Source organism: Pan paniscus, chromosome 12, assembly GCF_029289425.2.
Source record: "Pan paniscus chromosome 12, NHGRI_mPanPan1-v2.0_pri, whole genome shotgun sequence".
In the NCBI taxonomy this organism is placed as follows: domain Eukaryota; kingdom Metazoa; phylum Chordata; class Mammalia; order Primates; family Hominidae; genus Pan; species Pan paniscus.
Window position 1 is genome coordinate 35,008,098 of NC_073261.2, and position 14,943 is coordinate 35,023,040.

The following is a 14,943-nucleotide window of genomic DNA, read 5'->3' on the forward strand; positions in this document are numbered from 1 at the left end:
GCTTGCCCAGCCTAGACTGGAGGGTGGCCTGCAGGCTCGCGCTTTCCTGGATCAGCTTCTGTTCCAGGGCATCTGCACCCGTGGGCATCCTGATCTGTTTTCTTACGCATCTTCCACTAGACTGCGAGCTGCTTGAGGGCAAAGCCTGCTGCTTGTTGATCTCTGTGTCCTAACCCCTCATGCAGGAGCTAAGTCCTGAGGTAATGGTGTCTCCATTTCAGAACCCACTTTAAATGACATGCTTCTGTGAAGTTTCCTTTTTTCAATGTCTTTTTTCTGTGTGTTTGGTGTCATTGTGGTGCATGAGGTGGCTTGGAGGACATTTCGCTTGGAGGTGTGGAGAACAATTAGCAGAGGGTGATTGTCATCCAGGCAGAGACCTGGCTGACAGTGTATAAAGCAGTTGGCCTGAGCTCAGGGGTCCTGAGGGTGACCGTGGGCTGCAGGACAGTTGGAGTCGGTTGGGGACAGGGGCTGTGTGAAGGCCTGGGGCACCCTGGGGAGAGGTCTTGCCGACGTTGGGAAGCACCTTTGCAGCTAAGGAGGGCCAGGCTGGAGATCTGGGAGCTGCCAGCCAGGTGGGGTTCTTGAAGGCGCAGGCATGGTGAGAGGACAGGCTTCTCGGGGAGAAAAAGAAAACTAGAAACAGTGGTTGCTGAAGAGATGGGGGCCAGGGACCGCAGGACAGGCTCCAGAGCCCCCAGCTGAGCTAGGGTGGGACTGCGCTGCCACTCCTTTCTCTGCTCCCTGTCTGGTACATGTATTTCTTACCCAGGCTCTTGGTTGGCTGTATTCTAAGCCAGGTCCCTCTCCCGGCTCCAGAAGTTTAGGGGTAAAGCCCCTCCATAGGGGGTGCTGCCTGCTGAGGAGCAGGGCCTCTGGGGGTTCTCCCATAGCACGATAGCAGTCCTGGGCAGGACGCAAAGGGAGCAGCCCAAGCTGTCACTTTGCTCTGAGGGGTCACCTGCTCCCCCTTCACAGGCTCCGATCCCTGATGCTCTCTGTGCTTGCCTGAGCCACCCACTGCATTGCCTGCTGTGCCCTGCCATGGTGCCCAGCCCTTTCAGGGTGGGGTGCCACATGCTCATCTTGTGCACGGGTCCTGCCCCTTGAAGGACCTGTCTGTACTCACTGTCTTCAATTCCTCTCCGCCTCTTCTCATGGTAAAACGCATGTATATCACACATATATATAGTGTCATCAATGTATATGTAATGAGCCATTTTCACCATCGTTAAGTGTGCAATTCAGTGGCATTAAGTGCAGTCACAGTGTTGCGCAGCCACCACTTCCGTCCACCTCTAGAATTTATTTTCTCAAACTGACACTCTGTCCCCACTCAACACTCCCCACCCTGTCCCCAGCCCCTGGCACCCACCCTTGCCCTTTGTCTCTGTGGATCTCCCTCCTCTCATGTAAGTCCCTGTCTCTCTCACAGGAGCAGAACCTTATAGCAAGTGTCTCTTTATGATGGCTCATTTCACAGAAATGCCCACCAGGGGTCAGCCATGTTGTGTCGTGTGTTGGAGTGCCTTCCCTTTCCAGGCCGGCTCATATTTCCTTGTCTGGGTAAACTACGTTGTTGTCTCTCCCTTCGTCTGCAGATGACACTGGGCTGCCGCCACTCCTTTTCTCAATCGCACACCAACCAGCCTTTCACACACAAACCCTCATGAAAGCCACCCTCACCAGGCCCCTGTGACCCTTGCCAGACTCAGTGAGCATTTGCAGGTCACTGTCCTTCACCAGCAGCAGCAGCAACAGCAGCAGCACTGGACAGATGGAGCCAGCCACTGCTCCTCCCTGACCTGTGAGGGGTCCTCACTGGCTCAGGTTGCAGGACCCCACCAGGAGCTCTCAGGCATCCTCCCCCATTGCTGCCGCATCTTCCCTCCACCCCTCTCATTGTGTCCCAGGACTTGCGGCGTCCCTGTGAGCTCACCCAGGTTCAGGGCTTTCAGTGTCATCTCTATGTGGTAAGAACTTGCAAAGTTCCATCTCCAGTACTTTCTGGAACTCCTGTGTCCACCTGCCAACTAGACATCTCCACTTGGATGACACTTCCTGCATGACACACCCAAGGCTGACTCCGGACCATTCTCTCCTTGCCTCCCCGTTGCAGGACCTGGCAGCTCCATCTTTCCTCTTGCTCAGGCCAAATCTGTTGTCCTTAACTCCTCTTTGAGCCCTGCATCCTGGTCATGCACAACTCCTACTGGCTCCACCTTCAAAATTGATCCCTGATGCAAAGAGTTATCCCCTCTGCTGCTATCAGCCTGGCCCAAGTGACACAAGGCACCTGTTCAGTGACAAATTCTTGGGGTAACATTTTGAAAATTTCAGCACCCATGGCTTTACACCCACCCTTTCCCGTGGGTGTGGCTGCTCTCCAGCTCTCTCATCCTGCTCTCCCCAGGTGCCTCGGCTCCAGGTGGACAAGGTTTTCCCTGGGCTGCTGCCTTCCCTGCTCCCTTCCCAGTCCCCAGAAGGGTGCCGGCTTCAGAGGCCTCCAGAGTAGAGCCTTGCCCACCACAGCAGCTCCAGCTGGAGGAGGTTCCCCCTACTTCCTGCACCTCGACCCCTTAGAGCAGCAGAGGCAGAAGCAGAGGCCTGCTTTGGAAAATGACAGGTTTTTATTGCTATGTTTGCAGTGGCTTTTTAGCACAGTAAGAATGTCCCCGCAGGCCCACCACCCTCACCCAGCCCCAGCCCTCCAGCCTCTGTCCGGGTGTCAGGGAAGCCTTTCTTGGGGTCACTCAGCCGTCTCGGGACTGGACGTGACAGACATACGTGGGTTAAAGCCGCTACACAGAAGACTGGAGGTGCAGGAAATGCATCCACCTTAAGCCTGGACGTGGGAGCCGTGTCCGGGGTCCCTTCCTGGGGGTGTGCCCAGCCCAGGGCACAGGGTGGGAAGCCTGAACAGGCCAGGTTAGCAGCCCAGACACCCAGGATGGAATATTGCAGCCTCTTGCCCCACAGACCTGTGGGCAAAGGGACAGCGTGGGGACAACCCCGAGGCCCCCACCATGCACTTTTCCAATCCATTCTGGGTCTGGGGACCACACACACACATCCACACAACAGACTCGCACACGCAACAGCTCAAAGCTTTTGTTTTGCCTCTGAAAGTTAGATCTATAAATTCACACTCCTAGGCTAGGGGCAGAGGGGTAAGGTAGGGCTCACAGGGATGGGAGTGTTAAGGAGAGGATGGTTTGGGCTCCTTCCTCTTTTTAGAAATATACAAGCAGAAATCTCATTCTCTCAAGTTTTTATAAAATGTGCAAAATACAAGCCTCCTTTGCCCAGAGGCACCATTTACATCTGGTATTCACCTTTGCTAAGAGACAGAGATCTATATATACTCTACGTGCTCACGCACGCGTGCACTCGCACCCAAGCTCACACAATTGATATTGGTGGTGATTGGCACAGGAACCAGAAGGTTCCACTGCTGGCTGGCTCTCTAAGCTTCTATAACAGGGATGGGGAGAGGGGTATAGCCCAGCTGAAATATTTGTCTTGGTTCTGCTGCCCCTCCCTTGCCTCCCTTCTCCTCTCTCTCCTCCCTCCCATCTCTCCCTCCATCCCTTCCTCACATTTCCCAAGCTGCCACTGCTGCTTCTGGGGTGAGGGGTCACCCAAGGGTGTGCTACAGAGCAGAGCCTGGAGAGGTGGGCAGGGGGTGGGCGTGGCAGGGGCAGGAGGAGTGCAGCACTGTGGGTGGGGGTGGGGCACTAGGCGGGGCCTAGGACCAGCTGGGCTAGGACTGGAGGGGGAGAGGCATCTATTTTTGGTGGGTTGTGATATTTTTGGCGTTTTATTAAAAATGGAAAAAGTTGTTTTAGTGAGCACTCATGGTGCTTTCTCCCCTCCTCTCCCAGGCAGACCCCAAAAGTGTCAGGGAAAGGCAGGCTCCCTGGAGGGGTGGGGTGGGGATGAAGCAGGGGCTCCTATGGCTACCAGAGGTGAGCTGGTGATGTGAGCTGAGCTGTCCCATGACACTCTCCACCACGACGACCTTGCTGCTCTCGGACACTGGGGTCAGGGTGGTCAGGCCCCTGACATCTGCATCCTGAGCTCAGTACTCCAAGTGGTGGAGGCCCCAGATGGGCTGGGTCAGGTGCTGCCAGCACTGCAGGAGAGGACATGTTGAAGCCCCCAGGGTCACCTGCTTATCCCCACGGTGACTTCCTCTGCCTCTCTCCAGCTTCCACTGCCTGCCACCCTAGTCAGGGCCACTCCTTGGCTAGGAAGCAGGCTGGGTTGAATGTTCACAGCAGGGGAGGGGAGGGCAGGCCGGGAGGGAGCCTTACCTCAGCCATGGTGCCCTTGGCCCTGAGGAGGCAGCCCAGGAGGTGCAGTGGCATGCACAGCATGGAGGACAGCACGAAGGCCCAGCCCATGGCCTCACCCCACCACGGGTACACGTTGGTGTTGTTGTAGACCAGCGGCTCGTAGTACACAACGTTGAAGATGAAGATGCCCTACAGACCAGAATGTCGTGGTTAATGGGGCCCCCACCCCACCCCCCCCTACCCCGCCCCACCTCCCCCAGCCCTTACCATGCAGACTAGCGGGGTGAAGAAGGACCAGCACCATTTCATCCAGGGGCAAGGTCGGTACCCGATCATACAGGCAATGTCGTCCGTGAAGCGGTCAGCTCCTGTGGCAAGGCGAGGCAGGAGGGCCAAGCCTTCCCCACCACCGTGCCCCAGCCCAGCCCTCAGCCATGATCTACCATACACCCAGGCCACCACCACGCACTCCCAAAAGGCCTGCCAGAGCAGGGTGGTGCCGCTGGCTGAGTAGTAGTCAAACAGCTGGAAGACATACATCCCACCCTAGGGGACAGAGCCCAGTCAGGGAGGATGGCGGATGGCCACCAGAGGTCACAGGCAGACCCCCCACCCCACTCACATCAGTCACCATGGAGAGATCAGTGACAAAGCAGAGGGCACAACAGAGGGCCACAGAGATCTCCCTTTGGAAACAGAAGTAGTAGGAGGCTGGGAGGAGGTCGAGGAGGCCGGTGATGAAGCCCTCCACACCTACAAACTGTGGCCAGGCCAGCTCAGGCCGAGCCCTGCACCACCCTCCACCCCTTTCCTTGCTTGCAGCCCTCACTCCGCCCCTCTCCTGGCTCCCTGTCCCAGAGCCCCATGCAAATCTGGCTGTCGAGACCAAGCAGCAACAGCATGAAGAAGAACAGGGCAGCCCAGAGTGGGGCCACTGGCATCAGTATGATAGCCTGTGGGTAGGCGATGAAGGCCAGGCCCGGCCCTGTGGGAAAGGTGCAGGCTCTAGACCTTGCAGCCGATGTCCTGCCCTGCGCGCACCCTGAGCCCTGCCTGCAACACTCGCGCCCATGCCCACGCCTGCCTCTGAGGTGCTGACAACCCTGGGTCATGCAGCAGGGGCTGGGAGGTCCTGTCTCTGTCAACATTGAAAAATCCCAGGACCTGCCCCCACAGGCCCACAATCTGACAAGTTCTGTTTGAATCCTCATCACTTTTCAGCATTTCTATTGCGTGTTCTTGTACATCATGCATCTGGGTGGCAGTTGCTGCTCTGGAGGCGGGGCTGGGGGTAGGGCCCTACCTTACTCTGCCACCTTGGAGATGTGCATGCCCTGCTCTGCAGCCATGAAGCCCAGGATGGAGAAGACCATGAAGCCAGCAAAGAAGCTGGTCCCACTGTTGATGACAGCCAGGATGATGGCATCCCGGAGGGGTGGAGGGGCCAGAGTGGATGGGTTAGGCTGCTGGGCAGGGCAGGGCGGGACAGGGCACGGGTGGCAGGGCAGCAGTGCTTACTTGTAGCAGTTGTTGTTGAAGCGGTTGTAGCTGCCCAGGGCTGTGAGGGCCCCCAGGCCAACGGCATAAGAAAAGAAAATCTGGGTCCCCACATCTATCCATACCTAGAGGAGGGCCAGAGAGCGCAGGCATGAGGGGCCTGCAGGGCTCCCCCACAATGCCCTGCTGCAGCCTCCCCACCTCCACCTTACCTGAGGGGACCCCAGCTTTGATCAGTCAGGTTTGAGATAGTAAATGATGCTGTCCAGGGCACCATGCAGCAGCCCTCCAAGCACCAGCAGCACGACCAGGACCACGTAGGGGAATGTAGCAGTGAAGTACACGACCTGGGGGGCCAGGCTGCTCAGCGGGGGCTGCGGCACCACCTCCCTCACAAGCCCACTCCGAGCACCTCTGGTCCCCCTTGCGGGCAGGTATGCTCAGAGGTCCCCATTCTCCTCCGAGCCATGGCTCCTGCCAGAGGAAGCTAGGGGCAAGGCTGGGCCTGGGCAGCCCTGGCAAGTGCAGTGGGGAAGCTCTCTGGGCGCCTTGTCTGCAGGGACGCATGTCAGTGGGGAGCGGGCGAGCCTCTGGGAGCTCTCCTCAGTGGGGACAGGAGGCGTGGAGCATGTGGGGAGTGAGAGCTGTGTGAGTGTGTGGGCAGTGCACACGTGGGAGGCCCAGGCAGGGAGCGGGATATTGGATCAGGGCCGGGTCCCCCTCCTCTTCCAGAGAGAGATCGGGGCTGAGCAGGTGGAGAGTGGAACTGGGCCAGGCAGAGGCAGGCAAGACACTGCTGCCACACTGTCTGCCCCCTCTTCCCACATGCTGCTCTGGGGACCCTGTCCCCCAGGGAGCTGGCCATGTCCCACAGCTCTGGACATTGTCTTCTTTGTTCAGGTGACTCCCCAGCCTGACCAGGAGCCCACAAGGGATGTGGCCAGACTCTGCTCTGTGTCCCCAAGGCAAGATAGGCAGGTAACAGATGGCCAGACCAGGTCCAGCAGACTGTCACAAGAGTCAGAGACTGGCAGGAGGGCACCGGTGGGGGTGATGGGCACAGGGAAGGGACAGTGCCTGCCGGGGCCTCTCCCCACAGGAGCAAAGGCTGCTGGGCCCTGGATTTGCAGGGTGGGGAGTGTTGCTTGGCTTTCAGTACCTCCCCCTTCCTTAGGGCTAGACTCTGTCTGGTCACCTCCCATTGCCATGGGTGTGCCTGGCACAGACATCCAGCTCCCAGGGCTGAGCCACCCTCCCCCCTGCATGCCTCTAGTGGTACCTTTCCCATGGATTTGACCCCCTTTCAGACACAGAAGTAGACCAGCACCCAGCAGGCCAGCAGACAAAGGGTCACCTCCCAGTTGAGGGCCCCTGGCACCTCCAGTCCCCCAGACAGCCTCAAGACTTTGTTCCTAGGGGAGGGAGGGAGGTCCTATGAGGCCTGTGCCAGCAGAGGATGGAGCCACAGGGTCCACCCCAAGGAGTCGTGGCTCCCTTCTCTCCCACAGCCCAGGGTTCAGCGGGCCCTCTTGTCCATCTGGGCTGGGCCTGGAGCCCACGAGCCCCTGGCCTTTGGGAGGCCACTCCCATCCCACCCCACATGCAGCCCCAGCTCCCCCATCAGGCGGGAGTGACCAGGACAGTGATAGGCTGCCGAACCCAGGAGAAAGGCTGACCTGGCGCAGCCCCTGGGGCTGGCCCCAGGACTCTCCGAGGGCAGACAAGGGCAGGCAGGGTCCAGGAGGGACTGCCAAGAAACACCCTGGTCCCCTCTCAGGGCCATTCCCCTGGAGCCGGGCAACATGAGGGAGACCTGGGGGATGGGATGGGCTTGGCCCAGAGGTGCTGGACTCACTCCCAGAACTCGATGACAGGGGACTGGCGGTCAGCAAGCTGGTCACAGGTGAGGTTGGCCAGGCTGGCACTGGCACAGTCTTCATGGCGGAAGATCTCCACACAGTCGGGAGTGTTCCAGGTGTGGCCACATGTGGCCCAGGGCAGCGTGGTGGTAAAGGACTTGACCAGGTAATAGAAGCCCCAGGCCAGCACCATGATGTAGTAGGTGTTGCAGTAGAAGACGATCACCATGGAGGCATAGCCCAGGCCTGGGGCCGGGAAGTCCTTGCCATGTAGATTCTTTCCTGGCCACCTCCCCTGCCACCACTTTATCTCCCCACCCAGGCTGGCAGTGCTCCTACCGTCTGTCCTTCTGGAGCCTTGTTTGTGGTGCTCCTGACTCCCCTGGACTCCCCCTTGTGTGAGCCCCAACACTGGGCTGACTCCCCAGCCTCTCTCCTCTCCTCCAGCCGCCCCCTAGACCCAAGGCAGAGCGAGCCCCTCTCCTCCTGTCCCCATCTGACCAAGTGCTGTTGAGTCTCCAGCCTTACACACCTGGCCCCTTCTGTGGGTCCCACTGCCACCATGGCAGTTCCAGGAGGTCCAAGCCTCCACCTGGCCACCCAGTAGCTCCAGTCCTCAGCAGCTGGTGGTGGTGGTGGTGGGGAGGGGGGGGAGTTTCTAGTAGCCTGAGGTAGTGTTGGAGACAGTTGCCCCCGTAGTGGGCAACCTCAGTACGTCGCTCCACCTGTCTGTGCCCCAGCGTCCTTGGGGACAGTAATAGTAGGACCTACCTAGAGAGCCAAGTGTGCTGGGCAGGTCCCATCCCCAGCCCGGCTATGCCTGGCCTGTCCTTGCCTTGTGGAGCTGCCTATGCCCCCTCTAGTCCCTGCTTCCCCAAGTTCACTGTGTGGCCTGAACATCTCCTCCAGGCTCCCCCCTCGAGACTGGGATGCCATCACGTGGCCCCAGGCCTGGTGCTCAGGACAGGAAAAGATTTCTCAAGTGGGAGCCAGCTGGGAAAAGGGGGCAGTCCCTGAGGCTGGCCAAGGGCTGCTCACCTTTGAACAGGGGACAGACGTTCCAGACATTGATGCTACCGGCCTTCATGAACTGGCCCAGCGAGATCTCCAAGAAGAAAATGGGGATTCCTCCGACCAGGGCTATCAGGATGCAGGGAATAAGGAACACACCTGGGGGTGGAGGCACAGGGTGGACTCAGGGTGGCCCCCAGCCAGGCTGCCCAGGCCCAGCGGGCCAGCCCAGACTCCAAAGGCCCCATCACAACTTCCCACTGGGTGAGTCAGTGTAGGGGTGGCCACTGACTCGGGCCCCACGTAGGGTCTTGAGGGGCTGGGTTCAGTGTGTTGAAGAGGTGCTACGGTAGCCCCTGGGCCATTGAAGCCCTATTCCCTGGGTGGCAGAGAGGCGCTAGGCCCACAGGGCTTCCACCCCCACGGTCACTTGGGGTGATGGCCATGGAGGACACGCACGCTCAGACATGCAGCCTGTCCCTAGTGCCGCAATTCCCTGTTTCAGGCAGCAGAGTGAGGGCACATGCGTGTGTGCATGTGCGCCAAGGCTGGGTGATCAGGCCTGAGGGGCTCATCCAAAGGCAGGGAGTGCGACTGTCCTGCACTTGGACGCTTGCCTGCAAGTGTGAGGTCCAAGGCAGAGGGCGGGTGGGTCACAGTCCCCTGCTGGTGGGATGGCCACGTGCAAGGACAGAGGGATACAGGTGTGGGAAGAGGGGCCAGGCCGGCCTTAGCAAGCCCAGGGAGTCAGGCTCTACAGGAGATAGGCAGGGCATGACACAGGCCCTGGCCAGCAGGCTGGGGTGGGGGTGGCAAAAGGGCAGGGAGAGCTGGGTGCCACTACCCCCTTCTCCTCTCTCTCCTACCCTTGCCCTGGCTGGGCTCGCTCCACTACTCAGAGGCCGAGCTTGGCTGCAACTTGCCTGACTCCAGGTCCCAGCAACCTTCTCCTAACCTTGGGCAAAGGCCTTTGCTCTGGACCTCTGTTTCCCACCCATCACTGGGTCACTTCGGCTTCCAGAAACCCCAGTGCTGTTTTGTAGTCAGGACACACGCGTGCCCATCGCTCTTGCTAAGCTGGGCCCGGGCAGGCGGGCGGGTATGGGACGTGCATGCAGTGTGTCCAGTTGCGGCACCAGGCGGGCCAGGCCGCAGGATTCCCAAGCCTGGCTCAGGTACCCAGTGTTCCAGGCCCGGGCCAGAGGGGAGGGGTGGGAGGGCCGCGAGGGGAGGGGAGGGCAGGGAGAGGGACAGAGTGGCCCAGTGTGTGTGTGTGTGTGTGTGTGTTCGTGTGTGTGCACACGTGGGGGGCCCACACAATGTGCCGCTTGTGTGCCCGACCCGCAGGGGCAGCCAGGGCTCCTTACCTCGAGGAGACCCCAAGGCGCAGGCCTGCTTTCCCACCTCGGCGGCCAATCGCTCCTTCCAGCCCAGGAGTCTGGGGGGCAGCCTCGCGGGCATCGCCGGCCCCCGCCCCTCACCCTGCCAGGCACATGACTGCGAGAGGGGTGGAGGCGCCCGGCCCAGCCACCGAGCAGCAGCGGTGGACCAGGGGCGGCCTCGACCCCGCATGCCCAGGGGCCAACCGCTGCCCGGACTTCACCCCTCCGCGGCGGCTCCGGGGGTTGGGGGTCGGGCGTCGGGGGCGGCGGCCTGCTGGGGGAGGGGCCGCGGGGGGCGGGGGAGCTCACCTCCGCCGTTCTTGTAGCACAGGTAGGGGAAGCGCCACACGTTGCCCAGGCCCACGGCGAAGCCCACGCACGACATGATGAAGTCCATCTGGCGCATCCAGGTCTATCTCGCGCGGCGGCACGGCCAGGCCGCTGCCGGGTGTCCCCAGGCCCGCGGGGCCGTCGCCCTTGGCCGGGGCCCCGTCGGGCCCGGGAGCGATGAGGGGGCCCTTCTTCTGGTCGCTGGACACGCTATAGATGCCATTCTCGGCGCTCTTCTTCGCCATGGCCCCAGCGGGCCTCAAGGCCGGGCTGGGGTCGCGGCACCCTGCGGGGGGCTGCGGTCAGGCGCGGGGCACCGGCGGCACCGGGGAGGGCCCCGAGGGCGCGGGCCGGCCGGGGGCCGGGGGGCGGCCGGGCCAGGGGACGGGGCGGCGGGCGGGCGGCGGGGTGCGGGTCACAGGCGGCGCAGTCAGAAGCAGTCCACGAAGCACTTGAAAGTGAGCCTGAAGAATCTCCTGTGTGTCAGGGGCCCGGGGGCACGCGGGCGTCGGCGGGGCCCGGCCGGGCGTCAGCGGCAGCCGTTCCGGAGGCTCTTGCCCGCGGCTCGGGCGGTGGCGGCTGCCACGGCTCCTCGCCCGACCCGAGGCTCAGCCTAGCGGGGCGCGGGCGATATCGGCGCCCGCAGTCTGCAAGCGGCGGCTGGAGCAGGGGCCTGTGGCCCGCGTCCCCGGCCCCGGCCGGGGCCGCGGCGGCTGCCCGACTCACCCGAGACTCCGGTGGCGGCGGCGGCAGCTCAGGCGCGCCTCGCCCTCTCCTTCCGGGCGGCGGCGGCTGCAGCCGCTCTCGGGGCCGCGGCGGGCTCAGCGACTCGCCACCGCGTTCCGACTGTCCCTCTCTTCCCGGTTCCCGGCCGGCAGCTGCTTAAAAACCGACTCCGGGGTGATGTCACTATCTCCCCACCCCCACGGCTGGCCGGCCCCCCTCTCCCTCCCGCCCTCCTCGTCACAGTCCGCCCACCTCGTCCCTGCCCTCCTCCCGGGGAGGAGACGCCGCTCCAGCGGGAGGCAGGATGGTTGCTACCTGGGGCGGCCGCCAGCTCCTCCCGCAGGGCTCCGGGCCGCCCCTCGCCCCAGGGTCGCCCGCTCCTAGTGTGGCCCAGGCTTCCCGGCCTGCCCCTCCCAGCCCTAGGAAGACGTCCCCCGGACCCCCTCAGCCCTCCGCCTCCCCTTCTCTCCCTTTCTCCCCGCTCCTGGCAGGCTGCAGCCGTCTCCTCCCGGTGCTCGCTCCTTCCTTGAGCTCTGTCCCCCGCTGCCCACTGGGGGCTAGAGCTTCCCGGCTACCCTGGAAGCTGGAGGCTGGGACCAGCTCTTCAGGTGACAGGCCTCTGTGTCTCCACAGTGGCCAGATGGGAGCCTGCCTGACTGATGAGCAAGGCTCCAGTTTGTCACCAAGGCAGAGAAGGGGCCCGGGTAAATGACCCCGGTGGCCCCCACCCCTGCCTGGCATGAGAGTGGGTAGGGGCTTCGGACTTGAGGGGACTGGAGCGGGAATAAGGCAAGGCTGCCCCCTGGTGCCTGGCGGGTGCACAGACCCTTCCCCAAAGGCCTCAGGCCTGAGGTCCTGGCTGCCCACCCCCCACCCCCCACCCACCCCGTGTTCCTCTCCCCAGGACCCCCCAGGCCTACCCAGCAAGAGCCAGCTTGTTGGGCTGCCTCTCCGCCACCATCTGAGCAGCTTGGTTAGAATTTTCTAGGGCAACAGTAGCCTGGGGGTGGGGTGGGGAAGGAAGTGGTCATTCTCCTGGCCTGGGAGGTAAAGTGTGCCCCCCTCAACTTCAAGCTCCCTGATCTGATCGTGGACACTGCAGTCCCCAGATGGCTCATCCCGTTAAGCTAAGCCCTCGGCCATCCCTCCAGCTTTAGGAAGAAAAGCAGTTCTGGCCCAAGCCAGACTGAGCTTCCTGGGTGAGGGAGGGGCAGTGTCCCTACCCAGGCTTGGAGGAGGAGCCTCAAGGGGTGTGTGTGGTTGGGGGAGACAGGCGGTGTCACCTGTGCTTAGACCAGGGGCGGTGGGTGGGTACCCTTGAGGTGGCAAGGTCACACTGCTCATCAGAAGTTTCTCACTAGGGTCTTCTCTGGCCCAGCCTTTGACTGAAGCTGGTCTGGAGACAGGGGCGTTAGAGAAGTGACTCATAGATGGCCTAAAGAAGCGGGGCCACTCAAGGACCCAGGACAGAGGGCCAATCCAGCTGGACCGCAGGCAAACCCCATGGCCTTTGAGAGAAGAGAGAAGAGGACCCAGTGAAGTAGGCTCCGAGGGCCTCAGCCCAGCAGGAGCGCAGGGTGGGCGTGTGATGTCATCGAAGGGAGGACAGTGACCTGGGGGAGGGCCGCTTTGAGGGAGAGTGCAGGCCACCGCCAGAGAGCTCTGGGAGCGGAGGGCAGGGAAGACTTTCAGATGTTGCTTGTCCAAGGGGTGGGGGTGGAAGGGAGAGAGAGCAGAGGCTGGAGAGGGATGTAGGAGAGCTGATGGCACTTTGGGGACAGCCTCAGGGCTGCAATTGAGGAGGGCTCCCTCCCTCATGCAGGCTTTTCCTCCAGGAGCTGCACCAGGAACTCACAGAGGATCAGGGAGAATTCTGAGAACATGCTACTGTGGTGCTGCCTAGAGAGGAAGGATAAATGATGACAAGTACATCTCTGAGTAACGTATGGGCACTTGTTCATGAAAACTGTTTTTCTGAAAGCTTGTGAAGGTCTTCAAATACTCGCTATCAGTTGAGGACAAACATTTACACCCTCCTTCCACAGGGAGTTCAAGCAGGCTGGATGGGTCCATCTATGGATGATCTTCCCCAGCCCCTTCCTCTTCCCAGCTCATCCCTGGCTCTCTGTATGAACAGTTCTCATCAGTGGAATGTGGTTGATGAAGTGAGGTCTTCAATTTTCTCATCTACTGTGTGGTCATGTTATTTTCCTCATCTGAGGCTTAAAAACTCACCTGCATGCAGCACATGACAGCTTAAAATCTCTTGTGAACAAAACAGTAACAAAGACACCCACCAGCGTTTGAGCATCCCGTGTTGATGACAGCGACCACCAGGGGTCAATGTCCTCTTCACAATCCTGTGTCAGAGCATCACTTGACTGATTTCATTAGCAACTTCCCAGGAGAATCAGCTTACAAAATACTTGTCCCATTTTCCATGCAGATGTAACCCATCTATTTTACTGAAGAAATGGGAAGAGCTGAATGCTGAATACACTGAATGTCTGCAGGTTGTGCAAGTTTGTGACTTTATCACCTTCTAATTTCTGATCTGTGTGAACCACTCTACAGATTTTTCTCACTGGTGTGATCAGCCCTCTGGATGTCAAATATAATAGACTTTCAATAATATAAAAGTCAACACAAGCTCCTCATGGTTTCAGTGCTCAGTGATGACTCTAAACTTACACAATGTGTTTCTTTATTAGTTTTGTTTTCTGGTACCTCTACTCGGCATCTTCACCACACCCATTTTATGTTTCTTATACAGGTAATTGATAATTTTAAAATTTATTGGTGCTTACTTTAATTAAATAAGCAGACAATATCTTAGAATTTAAAAAAAATGTGCAGTAAAAGGAAATGCAATAAATTTTAATGTAAGGAAACCAGCAGCTGAAAGCAAGGGAAATCTCTTCTGCTGCATAGGAGGGTATGGAGACCTCATAATACGATGATTTTCTGCAGTTTAATCATTATTGCCACACAAGTGATAGCATCCTCTCTCTTTATATCAGCACATTCCCTAACGTACAATAAAGACTGAGGAGCACAGATACCGCCAACCAGACTGACCAGCACCTCTCACCGAGTGCCTGAGCTGATAGTGATAGATATCACATTTGTCTAACAAAATCATTACACCCTGTAAGGATACCCACTAGTCATAAGGAGACAATTTAAAAAATTTAGTCAAAGCCCAAACCTGATAGGTAGTCATTTATACTTAGAAGAATTAACTCTTATCTTCACATGTATTTTTCTTAATCATAGACAAGCTACTAGAGTCACTGTCCAAGTTACTGAATATCTTATTCCTAGAATGAGACACTGCACAATGTGTTCTGACACGAGGGGATGTAGATATAGTTAAGGGACAGGAGATGTGATCACGGGAACAAAAGTCTGTGATCCAGCAGTTCTTTCTCCCTCACAGTTGATCAGAAACAAGGCCCCAGCAGAACAATGGAAACATTGACTTAGGTCTCCACAATCTGATGTGAGATAAACAGCAGGTAGTTTATGCTTCCGTTTTATAGTAGGAAATTTAATAAAGAAGGGCCATTTTGGGGATAATACTATTCTCTAGGATGCTTAAATGCCCCCAAACAGAGAGCACTACAGTGTCCCATGGCCAGGAGCTACAATACCTGGGTCTAGAAAGCAGTGGACAGAAATATCGGTTTCTCTTGCCACATGTATGATGAAAATTTGAAGAATGTTTCTTTCCTTCTCCATAATCATAGGCTGCGATGGACTGGAGGTCCTGGTACATAAGAATAAATGTGTCTCCAGTAGGAACAGAATTAGTCCCATAAAATAATTGTGCTGCCA

At 58.9% G+C, this 14,943-nt stretch overlaps 1 pseudogene; it reads right to left on the reverse strand.

The window, feature by feature from the left end:
• Positions 1–2,658: 2,658 nt before the first annotated feature.
• LOC100968370 (sodium- and chloride-dependent creatine transporter 1-like) lies at positions 2,659–10,655 on the reverse strand (annotated as a pseudogene).
• Between the last annotated feature and the right edge of the window lie 4,288 nt (positions 10,656–14,943).